Raw genomic sequence first — 23,037 nt, 5'->3', positions numbered from 1 at the left:
TGGATAGATAGATGATAGATAGATGATAGATAAATAAATATGATGGATGGGTGGATGGATGGGTAGATGGGTGGGTGGATAGATAGATACATAGAAAAATAGATAGATATGATGAATGGATGGATGGATGGATGGATGCATAGATAGATAAATGATAGATCGATAGAAAGATATAGATAAATAAATATGATGGATAGATGGATAGATGGGTGGATAGATAGGTGGAAAGATAGATACATATAGATACATAGATAAATAGATATGATGGATGGATGGATAGATGGATGGTTGGATGGATGGATGGATACATAGATGATAGATAGATGATAGATAAATAGAAAGATAGATGATAGATAAATAAATATGATGGAGGGGCGCCTGGGTGGCGCAGTCGGTTGAGCGTCCGACTTCAGCCAGGTCACGATCTCGCGGTCCGTGAGTTCGAGCCCCGCATCGGGCTCTGGGCTGATGGCTCAGAGCCTGGAGCCTGTTTCCGATTCTGTGTCTCCCTCTCTCTCTGCCCCTCCCCTGTTCATGCTCTGTCTCTCTCTGTCCCAAAAATAAATAAACGTTGAAAAAAAAAATATGATGGATGGGTGGATGGATGGGTGGATAGATAGATACATATAGATACATAGATAAATAGATAAGATGGATGGATGGATGGATAGATAGATAATGATTGATTGATAGGTAGACAGATGATGGATAGATAGATACAAAAACCGGTAAATGGATATATAGATAGATGCATACAAAGATACATATGATAAGGAATTGGAACACATAGTTACGGAGGTAGAGAAGCCCCACGATCTCCCATTTGCAAACTGGAGGCCCGGCGGAGCCAATGTGTATGTGCTGGTCCAGAAGCAGGACAAGGAGACAGATTTCCCAGCTCAAACAATCATGAAGAAAGAATGTTCCCTTCTTCCTACTTTTCCTTTTTTTTTCTGTGCAGACCGTCACCTGATTAGACGAGGCCCACCCACACAGGCAAAGCCGTCTGCTTTACTGACCTCCCTGCCCCCCCCCCCACCCCAATGCTCCTCTCATCCAGAAACACCCTCCAAGCCACAGCACCCAGAATCACATTTATCAAAATGTCTGGGCACCCGTGGCCCAGTCAAGCTAAGACGCGCAACTCGGCCACACAACAGGAGCTGGGAGGTTACCGGTATTTGGGAGAAAAATGCTTCCGGGTGGTGAGTTTCGGGCGGGAGGTGAGCAGGGCGGGGATGCTGACCACGGTTCGGTGGGACAGGGTCACATCCGCGAGAACGGGTCCTCACCTTGCAGGGACGAGGGCTGTGGGATTGCTGGGGTTGCAAGGTGGCTTCAAGAATCAAGGAATGAGCACCGTCTGCTCTGCGAGAGCACGCTTGTTTGCGGCTGGACCCCAGGCAACCCTGATGGCTGTCCACCTCCAGGCCTCATTTTGCTGCAGGCAGTGTAGACAAGAGTTTGCCGGCTCCTGACCTTGCGTGTGGAGCCCTCTGTCTGGACTCAGGTGCGTTGAACTCACACTTGGCTGAATGCCTTCACACCTATGGTTGACCCACCGCGTGTGTGTGAGCAGACACTGGTGTGTGTGTGCCCACGGTATTTTTCCACTTGCAAAATATCCCACCTTCCTGCACAATTTTTAAACTAACAACCACCAAAAAAAAAAAAAAACGCAAAAAAACACCCGTGAGTGTTAATGAGATGCCAAATTCAATTTTCCTGCTCAACAGAAACATGTGTCTTCCTGGGCGCAGAGGTGACAGGGTCTGTCACAGGCTCACTGCCTCGGGCATAATTCTGCATTATCACAGGCTATGGCAGGACATCCGCTCGACACCCACATCCCCTGGGGGTGTCTGTTGGTGAACAGAGAGCCAAAATCCGGAAGGAGGCTTGAGTGTACAAGACCCGTTTTTTTTAAAAAAAGACCAACACACAGGACACGAGTGTGTGTGGGGTCTGAGTGCCTGTCCCCCCGCTCAGGGGTCTGGGACAATCCCTGCAAAGTCTTGGGAGAAGCCAGCGGGGTGGGTCAGCCAGTCAGGTGGAAAGCTTTCTTCGCTTGGGAAGATGTCACCCAGCGGAGAGCACGCTGTGGACATCTCCAGAGCCACACAACCTAGTAGGAGGCACCGAAACCCCACCCCCGAAACACAACACTGGTCTTTTTGCAGAAACCTGTATTTCTAGTCCCAGAGTCTCTGCGGGTGCATTAGTGATCTCCTGCTGAGCAGCAAAGTCACAGATGTCACACATTGTGTTGCTTAGAACAGGCACAGTGTCCCTCCCGTAGTCACGGGGACCGGATGACGCAAGGCTGTGAATATTATGGGGTGGGGATCACGGGGGGGCCCTTCTGGAGCCTGCCCGCCACCACATAGATGCTCCACTCCCAATCCTGCACAGAATCCACAGCTCCAATACAAGGCTCCCACAACTATCAGTTTTGGGGAGATGACCCCAACCGACACCTGCTGTTGCTGATGGCAAATACTGGGACATCCTGCTCGAATTTCCAGTCATTTCTAGCAGCTGTGTGGCGAGGTCCAATCAATAAGGGTCATTGTTCAACTTCCCTGGTTGTTGACTTTGCCCATGGTCACCACCCAGCCAGGCAGCATCGTCCCACCGTAGCAGGAAGGGCATGGAAATCAAACCAAGATGGCACCACGCCCGCTGAACTTGGAACCATGTCCTTCGTTTACATCTCTACGGGGGCAGAGGCACAAAAAGAAGGCGATGCCATACATGTAAAAATAAAGTAGAAAACCACACACCTGCCTCTAGCGTCAATTCCAGCCAAATGTTGACGCAGAGGCCAAGCTGAGCTCCCACGTCTACATGGACCACAGTCTCTGCTCGTAAAAACAAGACACAAGCTTTACTTCAAGTGGAAGGTGTCACAGTCCCAAACAGAAAGCACACAATCATGGTGCAAAACCAGAACGGGACTCGAAGACTGGATCTAAGACACAGTCAGGGGCCGGCTTACAAGGCGACACAAAGGCGGAACGCGGCTCAGGAATTGTGTCCAGACAATCCCACCCCAACCGCGGCAGACTCAGCGGGATGTTGACGCCGTTGAAGGATTCACTGCGAGAGCAGTGGGGCTTCAAAGGGATAAATCCTAATGGAACGAAAATTCCTGAACAGCCAGGCAAATTAGATATGACAAAAACACAGCTTACGGCAAGAGAAAGTGTTTGAAGGACGAGACACGCACAGATCACATCCGCGAATCTCCCACTGTTGGAACTTACTCTATGCCCAGCTTTGTATCACGAGGGCTTCCAAAGCTGAATTGTCATTGGCGCTCAAAAGGTTATAATACTAGAGTATCAATACCAGACCAACAGGGACCTGATTTAGTCAGTGGAATAAGTGAGTTATAATTAGCTTTTCAAATAATGCTTCATTCTCGTTGCTTTTTTCTTTCCTTTTTTTTTTTTTAAACAGCCTACTAAGTCAGGTCATTTGAAATCTCTCTCCTACGTCCTGTAAGTCCCAAAAAGGCTCTATTTTCTCCAGGCATTGGGCATGACCAAGGGATGCTCTCGATGTATGGGGAACCATGTCACAAATAGAAGGAAATATTGAGCCGCCATATTGGAATTTCAATGGAGTTTTGTACGTTCAGCTTTTCCGAGCCAGATACACGGTTAATCTATGAGTAGGCATAAAACTTCACACTGGTTTCTGATTCTAGCCTTGCAAAACAATCCCCCCCTCACCCCCGCCGGTTCAATCTTCCATTGATGACGTAGAAACCAAATGTGAACAATGTGGAAATACCATGGATGTGAACTGTAATCAAGGCTACTTAATTTTCTTAAATTTATTTATTTAAATTCAAGTTAACATACGGTGTAGTCTTGGCTTGAGGAATAGAACCCAGTGATTCATCCCTTACGTATGACACCCAGTGCTCATCCTGAAAAGTGCCCTCCGTAATACCCATCACCCATTTAGCTCATCCCCCCACCCCATCAACCCTCAGTTTGCTCTCTGTATTTAAGAGTCTCTTATGGTTTGCCTCCCTGTTTTTATCTTATTTTTCCTTCCCTTCACCTACATTCATCTGTTGTATTCCTTAAGTTCCACATATGAATGAAATCACATGACATCTGTCTTTCTCTGACTGACTTACTTTGCTTAGCACAATAATCTCTAGTTTCATCCGCGTTGTTGCCAATGGCAAGATTTCGTTCTTTTACTTTAAATATCCAGTTGGGAGAAGACAAAATTTGGGATAAGATGCACACCACACAACAGCCTCTTAAGCGAGTGCACACGGAAAATGTTACCAAGTCAACCTCAGTGAACATCTTAGAAAACAGACCACTTCTGACAGACATCTCCACTTAGTCTCAGGCACAGCAAAGACCCCAGTGAATAAATAAAACTCCGTAAATGGCGGGCAGGTCAGGCGCATCTGGGGTTTCCATCCAAGGTCTCCAAATTGTTCCCTTGAATAAGTTCAGTGGCAAGCACACCAACTGGGAATGTCTCCCTTGGTTGAGAGAGAAGTCACTTGAAATTCAGTATTACCAAAGAGGGAAAGACTGTGGATCCGAAGCTCGGTGGGGAGTAAAATTAAAGCGTTTCAACGGCAGGAAAGGAGACATGCTCTTCCACATGCCAGGCTGTCTGCTCACAGGGTCTCATTTCAATTGTCACGGTAGCTATAGCGTTAGTATTAAAATCTGCAGCACCAGGCAAGGGACCAAGACTCATTGGGGTAAAACCCAAGAAAGTTAGTGCTGATCACATACATACACAAAGGACCATTGCAGAGAAGTGATGGCCTCTTCCCCCTGCCAACAGCCTCCCGGTGGAACTGCGAAAACCATTTGCCAGCTAGAAAGGTAAACCTTGACCTCATCCTTTCGAGCTGAGAGCACATGGGAGGCACAGGACACGAGAAATTCAATGTCAGCCACGTCAACGCTCCGCTTGAGTTCTGTAACAAATGGTGGAGGGAGCTCTCCAGGCACATAGTCCAAAAGTCCAAAGCCCTTGACTTTGGCCAATGGGCTTCTATTTTGGGGGCCTCCATTTCTCATCCACTCCCGAATTCTTCCATTGGTTGGAGACACTCAACATTTCCTTACAAAAATCAGGACAGGATTACCCACATGCTTCCTCTGGGACTCGTGTCATTGGATCTTCAGAGATGTTTCCCTGAAGGAGGGAAGTCCTTCTCTGCTTCCTCACCCAACGGAGCTGAAATGATACCACTCTCTGGATCCTTCGCTTCTGTTTTCGGAGCCTCTTGGGCACGCATGCCAGGCACAGTACTAGGTATTGGGATGAAACAAGGACACAAGAGAGATGAGTTTCCCACCTCCTTGGAGCCTGACTCTACTTGGCATGATAAGCCTTAATCAAACAACTGCACAAATATACATTAGGATTTGCCAGCCTCTTTGACTTTACTCTTCACTTTAGGACTGGAACAACGTCTACATTTATTCAGCTCAGCACAGGTGTATTGAATGCCTAGCCAGCACCATGACCGATCCCAAGAAGACAAACAAAGATCAGCCATCTTCTCTCCTAAGGAGCCCACAGTCTGGTGGGACAAGACAACGAGAGTATCAGTAATGGGATGCGTGCCATGACTCCATTAAAACATGGATGACACATCTATCCTGGGATCCGGACTCCTCATGAGGTCCCTCTGTCATCAATGAACAGGAGCCTTGTTCGTCTCTGGCTGCTTATCTCCTCACCACTGCATTCCTCCTTCCTTCCTTCTTTTGGAAAAATAGGAAGACATTTCCATGTCTAACACCTCACAGTGTCTGACATCCTACTCCATGCATGGGCCGATCTAGGCACTGTGCTTATACATCTGTAGTGCAAACAGCATTTGAGGTGCACAATACAGAGAGATAGTGCTATATAGAGATACAGAGATAGAAGTAGAGACTCAGACATACACACATATGCCTATGGAGGTGGAGTAAAGGGATAGAGATAGAGACAGAGAGATGCAGGCAGGTGTAGGTGTGCATTGTAGAGGTATAGGTATAGAGGTGCACGTGCAACTATAAACACACTTGTGATATAGGTATAGCATCAGTATAGAGATACAAGCATAGGTATAGATATAGGTATAGAATAAACATAATCACAGAGCTATAAATATATAGTATAGGTGTAGGCATAGAAGTCAAAGTACACATAGATAAAGCTCTATAGAAACAGGTATAGGGACAGATACAAGTATACAGCTGTAGATACAGGTCTGGTGTTGATGGAGGGGTAGAGACAGAGATGTATAGAAATGCATATGGGTAAATGTATACATATAGGTGTATACACAGAAGCGCAGGTATACACATAGGTAAAGGCGTGTGCATGTAGGTATATAGAAATGGCTATAGGTAAAAGTGTAGGTACAGACACATACCTGTCAGTACAGGAATAGATATGTAGATACAGGTATAGTACAGGTGCAGGTGGACAGGTAAGGCTATCTAGGTACAGGTACATGGGCGTACACACGGGCAGTAGACAAGCACCTCAAGAAACGTTAGATGGAACATCAGAGGAGTGGGGAGGAGGGACCAGCCAGCCCCCTGGGAGGAGCAGATTCAGCACCGTGACAAACAGAAGAGACCACCTCTTGGTGGGGCCCGGAAGGTCTCGCTCAGCACCTGTGGAGGACGAGAGTGGGTTCCCGGTGGGGGCTCATGTAGACGGGAGGGCAAATCCAGTCTGTGTGAGCCATGAATGGGGTGTGCACTGGGAGATGACCCTGGGTCACATTACTGGGTTTTCAATGCCGTGATGGTCTTTACTCATCGGAGAATGGGTAAACCATAGGGGCTCACGCTTCTCATGAGCCTCAGCTTCCTGTCTCTGGATTTTCTTCTCCCCTTCGTGCTGCCATGTCTTAAACACCTGGGTGTCTCACCTTCACCTGGAGGCCACATCATTGCTATTGGTGCCACGGAGGCCAAAAGATGGTGGTCCCTTGGGAGAAGCACCTAGAGCGTCCAGAAGATGCAACCCCAATCCTTGGGCCAGTGGTTGTAGTCTGGGTGACATTCCAGTCTCTACTCCTGGTGGGCCAGCACGGACCCCTGAGCCTGAGTCCTTCTTCCAGGGACTCGATCATGGATGTGTCTTTGCTTCTTTCCTTGGTGGCTTCAACCAAACACAGAGCAGATACACCTGTTCCTTGCACCTGCTCCTGGTCAAGGTGAGTCCTGATGTCTGAGCTCCCTCGGCACCCGGTCGTCCTGCTCCCTCACACCCAAAGCCTTTGGCTCATCTGCATCCATGGTGCAGTTTTCTGGATGCACACGTGGGGCAAAACACATGGAACTCAAGAGATGGCCCCAAAAGGCACTGGCTCAATGATGTCCTTTCATAAAAATAAGAGAAAAGGATCTGACGTGATGAATCAGCAATGTTATCTGATGGTCGGGAGATGAACAATGCTTCCAGAAGATGGTCTCTTTCTAAATCAAGGGTAGGTTTTAAGACAGACTTGCTTTTCTTTCTTTCCTTTTTTCCCCCCTTCTTTTACTTTAACAGGAAGAGATCTGCTAACAGGAACCAGCTTTCAGGATGTCAAAATATTTTTGCAGCTTCCCTGTGAGCAACAGAACCTTTTTAAAAATTTTTGTCTGGTGTCATGCCACATTGGATGATAAAGTTTCATGGTTTATTCTCAAGAGAAGACGACTCCTTGTCTCTTTAACATATGGGTGGGGGCCTGTGCATGCCTAAAAATCCATCGGGAATTTGATGGGCCAAGTCTGTCTGTCTATCTATTATTCTAACTATCTATCTATGATTCCATCCATCTATCCACCCATAAATCATATATCTTATCTGTCCGTCCATCCATCCATCCATCCATCCATCCATCCATCCATCCAACCACCCATACATCATATCTATCTTATCTGTCCATCATCATATCTATCTATCTATCTATGATTCCATCCATCCACCCATACATCATATCTATCTTATCTGTCCATCATCATATCTATCTATCTATCTATCTATCTATCTATGATTCCATCCATCCACCCATACATCATATCTATCTTATCTGTCCATCATCATATCTATCTATCTATCTATCTATCTATCTATCTATCTATGATTCCATCCATCCACCCATACATCATATCTATCTTATCTGTCTGTCCATACATCATATGTATCTATCTATCTATCTATCTATCTATCTATCTATCTATCTATTTATCTATCTATGATTCCATCCATCTATCCACCCATACATCATATCTATCTTATCTGTCAATCCATCCATCCATCCATCCATCCATCCATCCATCCATTGATCCATCATATCTATCTATCTATCTATCTATCTATCTATCTATGATTCCATCCATCCACCCATACATCATATCTAACTTATCTGTCTGTCCATCCATGATATCTATCTATCTAATCTATCTATTTATCTATCTATGATTCCATCCATCTATCCACCCATACATCATATCTATCTTATCTGTCAATCCATCCATCCATCCATCCATCCATCCATTGATCCATCATATCTATCTATCTATCTATCTATCTATCTATCTATCTATCTATCTTTGATTCCATCCATCCATCCATCCATCCATCCATCCACCCATCCACCCATACATCATATATATCTGTCCGTCCATCCATCCATCCATCATATTTATCTATCTGTATCTGTTTATCTATCCATCATATCTATCTATCCATCCATCATATCTATATACCTATCTGCATATATATATGTATACACACACACACACACATATATATGTGTGTGTGTGTATATATATATATATATATATATATATATATATATCCTTTCAAAATAGAAGAATTTAAATGTGCAAAACAGAAGTGAACATCGAGTCTGGACTTGCGGTTTCAGCGGGAAGGCAGGGACATGTAAAGACTACTGATTTGGCAGCCAGATCTGTTATATAAAGTAGCTTTCATCTACCTCCACAGAAACACTCAGAACAGGAAATAAGCTAAGATGAATAATTTATTTGTTCAATTAAAAACATGGAGCCCTCCGCACACATGCCCTAGAGACCAAGCTCCAATAATTAACACGGGGATAAGTCAAATAAGATACGAAACAGGAGAGTGAATTCCTGGCTCATGAAATCCAGAGACAGAACTTGTATTTTCTCTCTTGGTAAGCTTCCTGCTTCTTATGGGTTGAATGACAAGACTTTTCAAGCTACTTATTGATTTGTTTTAAAAAATTCTCATACATGTCTCTTCCAAAGTCTGAGTTTGTCCCAAATATGGAAGAACCAATGATTTTGTCTTATTCTTTTAAAATCAAGACTGCAGGCACCTGGGTGGCTCAGTGGGTTGAGCATCTGACTTCGGCTCAGGTCACAATCTCCCGGTGTTTCCTTATAGTTCTGGAGGCCAGAAGACAAGACGAATGTGCCTGCTGGGCTGGTTGTGTCTTGGGGCCCAAGGGGAGAATCTGTTCCTCCCTCTCGTCACAGCTTCTGGTGTTGCCCACAACCCTTGACATGCCTTGGTTTGTCAACACATCACTCCCATGTCTCTCTGCTGTAACATGGACATCTTTCCTTGTGTCTGAATTTCCCTCTTTTTAAAAAAAGTTTTAAGTTTATTTATTTTGAGGGAGAGAGAGAGAGAGAAAGAGAGAGAGAGAGAAAATCCCAAGCAGGTTCCACACTGTCATCGCAGAACCCAACGTGGGACTTGAACTCATGAACCATGAGATCATGACCTGACGTTAACTCAAGAGTTGGACACTTAATGGACTGAGCCACCCAGTCATCATCAAATTTCCCTCTTTTTATAAGTACACCAGTTGTTGGATTAGGACCCATCCTAATCCAGAAGGACTATCTCAACTCATTATCTCTACAAACACCCTATTTCCAAAGAAGGTCACAGTCACCAGTTCCGGGGGTTGGAACTTCAAAATATCTTTGGGGGAGACACAATTCATCCCATAACACATTCACTCATTAACTATTTCATGAGCACATCATATGTGCCAAGCTCTGTTCTGGCCACTGGAAATGTGGTAAAGAGTACCTCAGCATAATCAAAGTTCTCATGGGATTTCCATCCCTGTGTGTGTGTGTGTGTGTGTGTGTGTACGTGTGCATGGGTACGTGTATGCAGTTGGTTGAGTGTCTGACTTGGGCTCACGTCATGATCTCACGGTTCATGAGTTTGAACCCTGCGTCGGGCTCTGTGCTGATGGCTCGGAGCCTGGAGCCTGCTTAGGATTCTGTGTCTCCCTCTCTCTGTTCCCCTCCCCCAGTCATACTCTGTATCTCTCTCTCTCTCAAAAAATATGTAAGTAAACATTAAAAAAAAATTAAAAAATGTCAGGACACATCTTAGTGAAGACACAAACAGAATGTCAATGTTGGGGCAAATCCCAAAGGTCCATTGTCTACCCTGTTCATTGTGCAGATAAGGAAATCCAGGCCAGACAGGGGCAGTGACCTGCCAAGTGCCACGTGGACAGTGATGAACTTTGGATAGCACATCCAGTGACCTTGAAACCACACAAAAGAGTCCAGAAGACAAGAAAAATAGTGGCAACTTCATGGAGCTTGAAATATTCCTTTCTGTTGGTCTTTTTAATTAATTATTTTTATAATTTTAATTTCTTTTTTTTTTAATAAGAGTTTTTGACATTTTTTTAAATTTTTTTTAACGTTTATTTATTTTTGAGGCAGAGAGAGACAGAGCATGAACGGGGCGGGGAGCAGAGAGAGAGGGAGACACAGAATCGGAACCAGGCTCCAGGCTCTGGGCCATCAGCCCAGAGCCCGACGCGGGGCTCGAACTCACGGACCGCGAGATCATGACCTGAGCTGAAGTCGGACGCTTAACCGACTGAGCCACCCAGGCGCCCCTATAATTTTAATTTCTTAATTGATTTATTTTTTAATTTTTAAAATTAACTTATTATTTTAATTAATTTATTTGTTTATTTTGGGGAGAGGGGGCAGAGAGAGAGGGAGACACAGAATGCGAAGCAGGCTCCAGGGTCTGAGCTGTCAGCACAGATCCCGACGTGGGGCTTGAACCCACAAACTGGGAGATCATGACTTGACTGAAGTTGGACACTTAACCAATTGAGCCACCCAGGTGCCTTTTTAAAGTTTGGATCAGCCATGCAGAGCTTTGAAAGCAACTTTCAGACACAAAATAATGACCTTCTTTCCACCAGGTGTCTAGTTATTGGCTCACAAATGCTATTCATTTCTCTCTGGTAGAAAGTTTGCATGTTATTTATCAAATCATTTGCATGTGCCAGCCCTCCCCGGACCCCCCCAGTCGCAAGAGCAGCAAACACCGCCTTAGTGGAACCCCCCACTGTACACGTTCCTAGCCCCCAAATCATGTCCAGGCAAGAAGACTTCTGTAAAGAGGTGGAAGGAAGTCTCCTTACCAGATAGAGTGTGAGTTCCCATCTGTATAATCCGTCTGCTCCGGAGGAATATCTCTTGGGGGGTGTCACCGGCAGGCACCTGTCCTGTGTAAAGCCAGCTCACCTGGCTGCAGGTTGGCTCCACCTGATGATGATGGCCTGTGGCCCCAGGATGACAGCAAATCTTTTTTTAAACTTTATTTTAGAGAGAGAGCACGAGCAGGGAGAGAGGCAGAGACAGCCTTAAGCAGGCTAGGAAATACGGCAATGTAATATGCATCTTTTAAAGTGTTTTAGTTAAGATAACACATATAAATCATATACGTGTACATTATACACGTACATATTCAAAATTACATTAGATTCACATGTCAATTGCGTAAGACAAAGCCTCACCGGGGTCTGGTTCCAGGTATTGTATTGAACTAATCCAAGAGGCAACAGGCTTGCTTTCTAATCCAAGAGGCAACAGGCTTGCTTTCTAAAAACGCATTTGGACTGAGTGCTCTGCAAACAGAGGCCAGTTCATCCTTCTAAAAATGAGGAAATCATCCAAGTCAAGGACAGTAGGTACACACGAGCGGTGCTCTGCTGGCGATTGTCCTGGGGTCCAAGCACGTGATGGGTACATCTGGCGTGATGAAAAGCCTGATGAAAGAGTGAATGCACGAAGGAAGGTTTTTTTTTTTTTAATTTTTTTTTCAACGTTTATTTATTTTTGGGACAGAGAGAGACAGAGCATGAACGGGGGAGGGGCAGAGAGAGAGGGAGACACAGAATCGGAAACAGTCTCCAGGCTCCGAGCCATCAGCCCAGAGCCTGACGCGGGGCTCGAACTCACGGACCGCGAGATCGTGACCTGGCTGAAGTCGGACGCTTAACCGACTGCGCCACCCAGGCGCCCTGAAGGAAGGTTTTAAAATGGCAATAATCACCCGTGTCTCACAGCCCAGGGCTTCACGCATGAGGCTTTTCTAAATACCTTTTATAATCTGCACAGTGTATTTTGTCCTTATTTTAAGTGGCCCTCACCGACCTCACCTCTTTGTGTTTCGGGGAACACAGCAAACCCGGTGACCTCTGATCCCACCCAGGTACACTTCACTCTTCCCCATCCCTGCGGATCTTGGGACAATCTGGTAAGTGGAAACCCTGCAGGTGGCCCACCCATTTACAGGCTGGGGGATGAGTCACTGGTTCTGTAGGACCGTGTAGGGGACATGGCATCCGTCCAAGGTGGTGGTGCCCACATGCACACAGGCGGTGACTTCACTGAGGTGTGTTCACCGCTCAGAACACACAGCACGCACCATGCAAAGTATAAAAAAAATCCGGAATGTCATGGGGTGCCTGGGTGGCTCAGTCGGTTAAGCATCCGACTTCAGCTCAGGTCATGATCTCATGGTTCATGAGTTCGAAACTTGTGTCAGGCTCTGTGTTGACAGCTCAGAGCCTGGAGCCTGCTTCACATTCTGTGTCTCCCTCTCTCTCTGCCCCTCCCCTGCTTGCACTCTGTCTCTCTCTCTCTCTCTCAAAAATAAATAAACATCCAAAAAGCTTAAAAAAAACAAAAGAAAGACAGTATGTTCCCTTTATAATAAAAAAATAAAAGTTCTCTTTATCATAAAAATAATAAAAGTAAGACAGTCTGTTTCCCTTACAATAAAATATCCACTATTGAGCCATGAAGATCTTTCACCATGAGCAAACTTCCACATCATAAAATTGCAATCATTGCACAATTTTCCCAAATCACCTCATTTTCACAGGCCTCACTGCAAAAGGAAGTAAGTCACAAAATCCGACAGACTCCACCAAAAGTCTGCTAGAACTGATACATGAATTCAGCAAAGTCGCAGGATACAAAATCAATGTACAGAAATCAGTTGCATTTTTATACACTAATAATGAAACAACAGAAAGACAAATAAAGAAACTGATTCCGTTCACAATTGCCCCAAGAAGCATAAAATACCTAGGGATAAACCTAACCAAAGATGTAAAAAATCTTTATGCTGAAAACTATAGAAAGCTTATGAAGGAAATTGAAGAAGACACAAAGAAATGGAAAAACATTCCGTGCTCATGGGATGGAAGAATAAATATGGTTAAAATGTCAATACTACCCAAAGCTATCTACACATTCAATGCAATCCCAATCAAAATTGCACCAGCATTCTTCTCGAAACTAGAACAAGCAATCCTAAAATTCATATGGAACCACAAAAGGCCCCGAATAGCCAAAGTGATTTTGAAGAAGACCAAAGCAGGAGGCATCACAATCCCAGACTTTAGCCTCTACTACAAAGCTGTCATCATCAAGACAGCATGGTATTGGCACAAAAACAGACACATAGACCAATGGAATAGAATAGAAACTCCAGAATTAGACCCACAAAACTATGGCCAACTAATCTTTGACAAAGCAGGAAAAAGTATCCTAATGAAAAAGAGACAGTCTCTTTAACAAATGGTGCTGGGAGAACTGGACAGCAACATGCAGAAGATTGAAACTAGACCACTTTCTCACACCATTCACAAAAACAAACTCAAAATGGATAAAGGACCTGAATGTGAGACAGGAAACCATCAAAACCCTAGAGGAAAAAACAGGAAAAGACCTCTCTGACCTCAGCCGTAGCAATTTGTTACTTGACACATCCCCAAAGGCTAGCGAATTAAAAGCAAAAATGAACTATAGGGACCTCATGAAGATAAAAAGCTTCTGCACTACAAAGGAAACAATCAACAAAACTAAAAGGCATCCAATGGAATGGGAAAAGATATTTGCAAATGACATATCAGACAAAGGGCTAGTATCCAAAATCTATAATGAACTCACCAAACTCCACACCCGAAAAACAAATAATCCAGTGAAGAAATGGGCAGAAAACATGAATAGACACTTCTCTAAAGAAGACATCCGGATGGCCAACAAGCACATGAAAAGATGCTCATCGTCATTCATCATCAGAGAAATACAATTCGAAACTAAAATGAGATATCACCTCATGCCAGTCAGAGTGGCTAAAATGAACAAATCAGAAGACTATAGATGCTGGAGAGGATGTGGAGAAACGGGAACCCTCTTGCACCATTGGTGGGAATGCAAACTGGTGCAGCCGCTCTGGAAAACAGTGTGGAGGTTCCTCAAAAAATTAATAATAGAACTACCCCTTGGGGCATCTGGGTGGCTCAGTCGGCTGAGTGTCCGACTTCAGCTCAGGTAATGATCTCACGGTTTGTGAGTTTGAGTCCCACGTTGGACTCTGTGCTGACAGCTCAGAGCCTGGAGCCTGCTTGGGATTCTGTGTCCCTCTCTCTCTCCACCACTCCGCTGCTCACACTCTGTCTCTTCCTCTCTCTCAAAAATACATAAACATAAAAAAATTTTTTGAAGAAAATATAGGTCCACCCTATGACCCAGCAATAGCACTGCTAGGAATTCACCCAAGGGATACAGGAGTGCTGATGCATAGGGGCACTTGTACCCCAATGTTTATAGCAGCACTTTCAACAATAGCCAAACTATGGAAAGAGCCTAAATGTCCATCAACTGATGAATGGATAAAGATGTGCTTTATATATACAATGGAATACTACTTGGCAATGAGAAAGCATGAAATCTGGCCTTTTGTAGCCACATGGATGGAACTGGACAGTGTTATGCTAGGTGAAATAAGTCATACAGAGAAAGACAGATACCATATGTTTTCACTCTTATGTGGATCCTGAGAAACTTACCAGAAGACCATGGGGGAGGGGAAGAAAAAAAAGTTAGAGAGGGAGAGAACCAAACCGTAAAAGACCCTTAAAAACTGAGAACAGGGGCACCTGGGTGGCTTGGTCGGTTAAGCATCTGACTTCGGCTCAGGTCATGATCTCACAGTCCGTGGGTTCGAGCCCCGTGTCAGGCTCTGTGCTGCCAGCTCAGAGCCTGGAGCCTGTTTCTGATTCTGTGTCTCCCTCTCTCTCTGCCCCTCCCCCGTTCATGCTCTGTGCCTCTCTGTCCCAAAAATAAATAAAAACGTTGAAAGAAAAAAAAATTAAAAAAAAAATAAATACACGTTAAAAAAAATTTTAAAAAAACAACAAACGGAGAACAGACTGAGGGTTGATGGGGGGTGGGAGGGAGGGAAGGGTGGGGGGTGGGCACTGAGGAGGGCACCTGTTGGGATGAGCACTGGGTGTTGTATGGAAACAAATTTGACAATAAATTTCATATTAAAAATTCTATTATATATTATAATACTATAATAATATATTACAAATTATAAATATAAGTTATTGTTATACGTAATTATATTATAATATATATATTATTACTTATTACTGTATTGTATAAAATTGTCTTACATATTATGTATTATCATGTGTGTATATATTGTACCTTATTACATATTATCTTATTCTGCATCTATATGAAATTATGTTTATACATTTACATATGTAATATAATAACATAATTAATATGTAATAATATTATGTTATATATAATTATGATATTATAATATATGTATGTATATATACATATACATATACATATATACATATGTAATATATGATGTATGGATTATATATCCATACATAATGAGGAGAGAGATGAAGAGAAAGATATATATATAATGAGGAGAGAGATGAGGCAGAAAAGTTTTTGAAGAAATAATGTCCCCGAATAGCTAGAAACCATAAACAATGCAAGCACCCACCAAGAGGTGAATGGATAAACAGACTGTAGTATATTCATACAATGGAATAGTACTCAGCAATAAAAAGGAACCAACCACAGATACGTGGACCAACATAGATGCATCGTATTTTCTGACAGAAGATTTTAACAAGAGTATTTATGATGTGATTCCATGTATGTGAAGTCATAGAACAGACAAAACTAACTTTGCTTGCAAGAAACATAAAAAAAAAAAAAAAGGATTGGTTCTTGGCGGAGGGCTGACTGGGGAGGCCGTGCCACTCACTTTTCCGAGTGATGGCAGTTTTCTACATCTTGACGTCTGGGCATCCAATGGTCATGGGCATTTGTCCAAACTCATTGAATGGTGCTCCCAAGATGGGTGCCTTTTACCGAATGTAGGTTTTACCCCAAAGAAAGGACTCTCACAAATAAAATGTGCTTTATTACATAATGAACAGAGGTGGGGGAGGTGAAAGGAACACCATTTATTTATTTATTTTTTTAACGTTTTATTTATTTTTGAGACAGAGAGAGACAGAGCGTGAACGGGGGAGGGGCAGAGAGAGAGGGAGACACAGAATCAGAAGCAGGCTCCAGGCTCTGAGCCATCAGCACAGAGCCCGACGGGGGGATCGAACTCACGCGAGATCACGCGAGATCTCACAAGATCATGACCTGAGCCGAAGTCGGAGGCTTAACTGACTGAGCCACCCAGACGGCCTTCCCCCCCTTTTTTTTCTGAAGTCCTCACTTTTAATTGAACGCAAAGTTCTCTGGAGAATCGAGGAGTGTGAGTAAATACGACCATGCCAAAGTCCTTCTTTGCCATCAAAAAATTATCTAACGCTAGACGCTCACCGGTTGTAAACAAGATATTGAAAATATCAGCCACTGAGTGATAACAAAAAGGGGAAACCATGTTGCAAAAACATCAGAAACCTACTGGAAGACACCGGCAGAAACCTACTGGAAGACACCGGCACGGATGCTAAATTCCATCTTGGCCAATCCAATTCCAGAAATCTTGGTTTTCGCCATAGAAATGATACCAACACTTAAAAAAAAAAAACAAATAAATCAAAGCTGTAGGAGGAAGGCTCGTGTACTTAAAACCTGTGTTATCTGGGCGTGGGATTGTGAGTGCCATCTTGTAGATAGAAGACTCAACCAAAGGTTGGGTGCTGTGGGGAATTTTCCAGATTCGGCCATCTTGGATGGGTCTGTGCCTTCTCCTGGGCACAGGTGGGATTGATCTTGTCCTCTGAAGCTCCCGCCACTGTTAACAGTCTCTGGTTTCCTCCTGAGCAAGCACAGGCTTCCATCACAAAACAGCAGCAACTTACCTTGGGTCTCATGTGGATGTGGACCCACTACGTGGACAATGAAAAGCAGACAAAAGGTAGGGGCTGGTGCGTACGATGCATTTCTTTGGGTGTCTTTGTTCTGCTCCAAGACAAGTTGGTCCCAAGGACCGCTGGCCTCGAAGAAAAATCCCAACGTTAATATTCGTGCTCGAAGCCCTCAACCATGGCCCCAACAAATCCCGGCGGGATATGCCCGCCATGAGTTCTGTTATTCTCTCAGAATGAATGGCCAGGGGCCACATGATTGGGAGCACTTATACAGGACACAAAGTAAAATCAGGGACCAAGAGTCCGCGTGGAATAAATGCTCCTGGGAAAATGAGAGCAAACCCAACATACAAAAAAAAAAAAATCTTAATGGAAAAAGTAGTCATAACTTCAATCATAACCATAAACATGGAGGGGATATAATTACAGAATTTCTGGGGCCATCAACGTTGACATCCAACTACATAGGTTCCCAGGGAAACAGAGTCAGGCATTTCCTCACTTGGAAAAGAATTTGCTTCCCCAGAATAGAAATAAAGAGAAAAACAGAACATTAATAGTATTTTCTAGCCAGGGTCAAAAACAGACCCTTGAGAAGAAGGGGTGGTGGGGGTGGGGTCGTGACTGGGACAAAAGGTTTAAAGCAAAGGAATTTGAGGAATGACGTTGAAGACTTCAGGTGCAGGAATGACTAGCTTCCCTTCATTTTTAGAGTCGTAGCAGGAACAATGTCCGAGGAGTTCAGAACTTTTCCAGATCGCATACACTGAGCACATGAGGTCCTAATGCCCAAAAAGGTTTTCCCATTTTCTGACTTCTCTGGCCGTGTTTTCTCAAATCCTCCAAGGGTCTACACTCAAAATAAACAGGATTGCATACAATCCCGCACGTTGCAAAATAAGGTGAGTCCTCAGGGGCCATTGTAAAGTGCTCTGGGGGCCCTTCCAAGTGCTCTGGGAAGCAACGCACATGGGAGATGTTCGCAGAGGGGTTCCGTGGCCACCCGAGGCCGCCTCGAGGCTCAGGAGGACAGCCCGCTTTGGAGAAAGACCTACGCCCAGACTTGATTCAGCTGCACCTGCCTGCTTTCTCCTGCTGCTCATCACAAAGACACGGAATAACATCGGATCGCAGACTTGGAAACAGACCTCAACAACACCTGGTCTTGCTTTTCCCCCAGGGGCACTTCAGATTTACCCCTTATTCTGTGTGCACCCACGGAGACACCTGACGTCTTGCACCTGTTTGCACAGTTAGGGACCACGAAAGGCAGAACAGAACAAAACAGAATGAACAAACAAACAAAAAACCCAAACAACCAAACAAACTGCACCAAAACTGAAAAACCAAACAACCAAAGAAACCATAAACCAAAACACAAAATACAAAAGTTCTGCAATGTTCTGAAAGCAAAACACAAAAGTTCTGCAATGTTCACTGTCTGGAATTTTTTCAAAAAAATTTTTAAATGTTTATTTATTTTTGAGAGAGAGAGAGAGAGAGAGACAGAGCGTGAGCAGGGGAGGAGCAGAAAGGGAGGGAGACACAGAATCCGAAGCAGGACCCAGGCTCCAAGCTGTCAGTACAGAGCCCGATTTGGGGCTCGAAGTCATGAACCGTGAGATCATGACCTGAGCCGATACCAAGAGTCTGAGGCTTAACCGACTGAGCCACCCAGGTGCCCCGAGCATCATGTGTTCGAGGTCCGTCCATGTGACAGCACCCCTCCACACTTGGATCCTTTTCCTGGCTGAGAAATACTCCCCCGTACGGATGAACACATTTCCCCAAAACCACACCTTGGAGTCCACCCCAGTTTTCTGTCCGATTCCTTTCAGGATTTACCAGCACGTCGTGACTCACTTGCCCTGTGAGCATTTTCCAGAATCTTCATTTTTAACAGGTGCCTCAGATTTTTTTGTGTGTGTGTCTTTTCTGGCCACTCTGGATCCCACCTCCAGGACACACGCTTTAAAACAGTCTCTCCAGACGGGTAGGGGAAACATCCGTGTGCTTGCTCAGCCGGGCTCGGCGTTTGTGGCCTTGCCGGTCAGTGAAACACCAGAACGCCCCCTCCCCTCCACCAGGTCCCTTGGCCGCCACACTCCCAACCACACGATGCTGTAAGGGCCAATATTCGGGCCCCATACCCTATGCTTCCATATAGAACTCGAGACCCTTGAGCAACCTATTAATTCTCCGCTCCACTCTGCTCTCCCCTCACCGCACGCCCCTTCTGATCCCAGGGGCCAGGCTCAGACCTTGCTTGTCGCCTGACCACTAGGACCGAGGTCCCCGCCAGCTTGTGGGATTATTGCAACAAGACTGCCACACCCTCCCATGGGGACCAGGGCCGCGTCGTGCTCCTGTTCCTAAAATGCCTGGAGGCTGACGATCCTCACGTGCCAACTCACGTGTCTACCTAGCAGACTGCATTCTGCCCACCCCCACTTTATTTTTTATTTCTTTATTTTTTAAGTTTGCTTATTCATTTTGGAAGAGAGAGAGAGATTGAGCATCAGCAGGGGAGGGGCAGACAGCAAGGGAGAGAGAGAGAGAATCCCAAGCAGTCTCCGCACCCCGTGCGGAGCCTGAGGCCAGACTCGATCTCAAGAACCGTGACAGCATGACCTGAGCCGAAATCGAGAGTCAGTCGCTTAGCCGACTGAGCCACCCAGGGGCCCCCCTCCCCACCCCCGACTTTAAAACAAGGAAAACTGTAAACACAGTCCGGAGCCCTTAGGGTTATCATGAGGTCCTCGTACTGCGCACGGGGCACCTGCGGGAGGGCGTGGCCGCGGGACAACCACACGGGAGCCCCGTTCTGCCTCACCGTCTTCCCACAGAGGGTTTCAGCCTTGGGCTTGTGCCTTCCTCTTCGGGCCCAGATCAACCCACCTGCAAGCGTGGGGCCCGCGGCTCCTCGAACGGACAGGAATCTCTAGACCACGCTGTAGCAGGCCAGCCAGTGGCCGGGCCCGCGTCCCCGCGGCAGCCGTGAGCGTGCATCGTCACACGGCACAGGGGACTCTGCAGACGTCACTTAGCTATGCACCTGAAAATAGGCAGGTAATCCTAGATTAACCTGCTCAGACCGTTCTAATCCCGCGAGCCCTCAAAAGCAGACAACCTTGTCCAGCTGGAGGCACAGAGATACGGCAGAGGGCAAGGGGCACGCATTGCAAGAAGAGGGGTCTGGGGGACACCCGCCGGGACCAGAGAGGGGCCTCCAGGAGCCCAGGGTTGCCCCCTGCCGACGGCCCCCGAGCGCTCCTGCTCATCCTTGTCTGGGGGATGCCCGCAGGGACCCAGTGGGTGGACGCCCCAGTTTGGACCCCGGGAGACCTTGAGTGGAACCAGTGTCTCGTTTGGAGCAGTTGCATTTGGGGTGATTTATTGCAAGTGTGATAAAAACCAGACTGAAGAAGCATCTGTGTCTTCCAGATCAGGAAGGTGACTTCGGGGGGGGGTGGTCCCCTAAAAGCACTGCAGGAAGCATCTGGGGCAAGGTCTCAGCTATCAGGGTCCCCTTCCCCAGCTCACGGCTGCAGAAGCCTCACGATACGGCACTTAGGGGAGACTGGACAAGAGGAGAGGAGGGGACCACGTGCCTGTCCCGGCTGCTTTTGCACAAACGCTGAGAAATCCCGCGGCTCACTGGTGAACCCCGGGTTCCACACCCTCGTCGTTTTCACGCGGTGAGCCACAAACTGCCCACCCCACACGGCACGGGCTGCTGTGGGGAACGGGGCACAGGTGACAGGTACGGTGACTCTCCCCGATGGTCTATGCTGGGTGCACCTGGCCGCGCAGGGCAGGCCCATGTACTCTGGTCCCACAGGGCATCCTGGGAAGGCTTCTTGGCCTCAGTTTCCCGATCTGCAGCACAGAAGGTTGCAAAGGCCGAAAGAAACCTTCCGAACCCGGCTGGGGGTTGCAGGAAGCAGCTGTGTGTGCCTGGCATCTTAGATTCGCATGGGAAGCCAGTCCAGGTGGCCAGGAGTGAAAGGGTGCAGCCTGCAGTCAGGCCTGGGGGGGGGGGGGGGTTCACCTCCTAGGGGAGGGAGTCCTGGGAGATCCCGGGTCCTGGTGGGGGTCTGGGATCCGGAGGGTTATGGACAGGTGTGGGATCTGGTGGTCTCTCCTAGGGTGTGTGTGTGTGTGTGTGTGTGTGTGTGTGTGTGTGTGTGTGTGTAAGAGATTCTAATCTGCATTCAGGTGGCTGTTGGCGTTGAGGGCACTATGAGTGGGGGTCTTGGGTTCTGGCAAGTGTTGAGGTCCTTGTGGGGTAGCCGGGTTTAGGTGTCCATCGTGGTGGGGGGGTTCTGGGTAGGGGTCTGTGGGGGAGACTCAGTGAAACTCCAGTGATCCCAACATGGGTCTGGGAGGGGGTGCTCGGGGGGGTCCAGGCAGGACTGTGACCAGAAGCAGCATAGGGAGTCCCCAGCCACGATGTGTGGGGATGTGTGATTCCAGCGGGGTCTGCTGGGGGTCCCTGCGGGAGTCTGGGTGGGGGCCTGCGGGGGTCCTCATAGGACTTCTGTGGTCTGGTAGGGGTCTGGGTGAGGGTCCCTGATTTGAGTGGGGGGCCTGGATGGGGGAGTGCGAGGTCTGGGCAGGGATTCATTCATGTGGATGTCCATGTAGGGTTTTGCACTGTGCAGGAGTGTTGGGTGCGGGCAGGGTCCCGGGGTCTGGAAGGGGTCCCTGGGCAGGACTTCCAGGTTCTGGGAGAGGTCTCTGGTCTGGGCAGGGGCCCCGGGCTGGGGTAGGGTGGGTGGTGCTGTCTGGGTGGGGTCTCTAATCCTACCTCTGGGCAGGGTCCCTAGGTGGGTGACCCGGGTCCAGGCGGGATCTGGAAGGAAGTCCCGGGCAGGGGTCTTAGTTCCGGATCTGGGGTTCAGGCGGGGGCCCTGTGCAAGGCTCCAACGGGGGTTCCTGGGCCAGGGTCTGGTGTGTGGGGACCCTGGTCCGGGAGAGGCCCATGGGTGCGGTCCCCTCATGGGGTTCTGGCATCTGGGTGGGGTTCGGGTCGGGGGTCTTGGGCCTGCTAGGCAGTCACTGGGTAGGGGTTGGGGGTCCGGATGGGGATCTCTGGTCCAGCATCCGGGCTGGGTCCCTAGCAAGTGACAGACACAGGGCCCCTGGGCAGAGTCGGGCAAGGTCAGGAAGGGGTCCCTGGCTGGGGTCCGGGATCTGGTCGGGGTCGCAGGATCAAGGGAAGGGTCGGGGTAACGGTGGAGTTTCCGGGGAAGGGGTCCAGGGTCCGGGCAGGGTGAGGCAGGGTGTTTGGGGAGGGGGTCCGGAGGCGGAGTAGGGGAGGCACCCGGCGGGGATCCAGGGTGTGGTCCGGGTGAGGGAGGAGTCTTGGAAGGGGGGGCAAGAGTTTGGGGAGGGGTCCAGGGTCCGGATCTGGTTCCGGGCAGGGGTCCATGGTCAGGCAGGACTCTCGGGCCGGGGTCCAGGGTTGGGTTGGGGTCAGGGAGGGGCTCCCAGGCGGGGGTCCGGGGTGTGGGCAGGTCCCCAGGCGGGGTTCCGGGGTCATGGCAGGGTCC

At 47.2% G+C, this 23,037-nt stretch overlaps 1 long non-coding RNA gene across 3 annotated transcripts; it reads right to left on the bottom strand.

The window, feature by feature from the left end:
- Positions 1 to 4,003: 4,003 nt before the first annotated feature.
- Positions 4,004 to 23,024, bottom strand: LOC109496410. Of its 3 annotated transcripts, none has more exons than XR_002739842.2 (4): positions 20,381 to 20,660; positions 17,474 to 17,604; positions 11,459 to 12,085; positions 4,004 to 7,612 (listed from the first exon to the last, which is right to left on the bottom strand). It is a non-coding gene; the product is annotated as an uncharacterized LOC109496410 (long non-coding RNA). The 3 variants fall into 3 exon arrangements; XR_006593308.1 differs by lacking the exon at positions 4,004 to 7,612 and adding an exon at positions 22,293 to 23,024 and having other exon boundaries at positions 11,341 to 12,085; positions 20,381 to 21,361; XR_002739843.2 differs by lacking the exon at positions 4,004 to 7,612 and having other exon boundaries at positions 11,343 to 11,632; positions 11,834 to 12,085.
- Between the last annotated feature and the right edge of the window lie 13 nt (positions 23,025 to 23,037).

This window comes from Felis catus, chromosome X (assembly GCF_018350175.1).
Source record: "Felis catus isolate Fca126 chromosome X, F.catus_Fca126_mat1.0, whole genome shotgun sequence".
Taxonomy (NCBI): Eukaryota; Metazoa; Chordata; class Mammalia; order Carnivora; family Felidae; genus Felis; species Felis catus.
The sequence above is the reverse complement of the archived record's forward strand: the minus strand, read 5'-3'. Positions and strand labels throughout refer to the sequence as shown.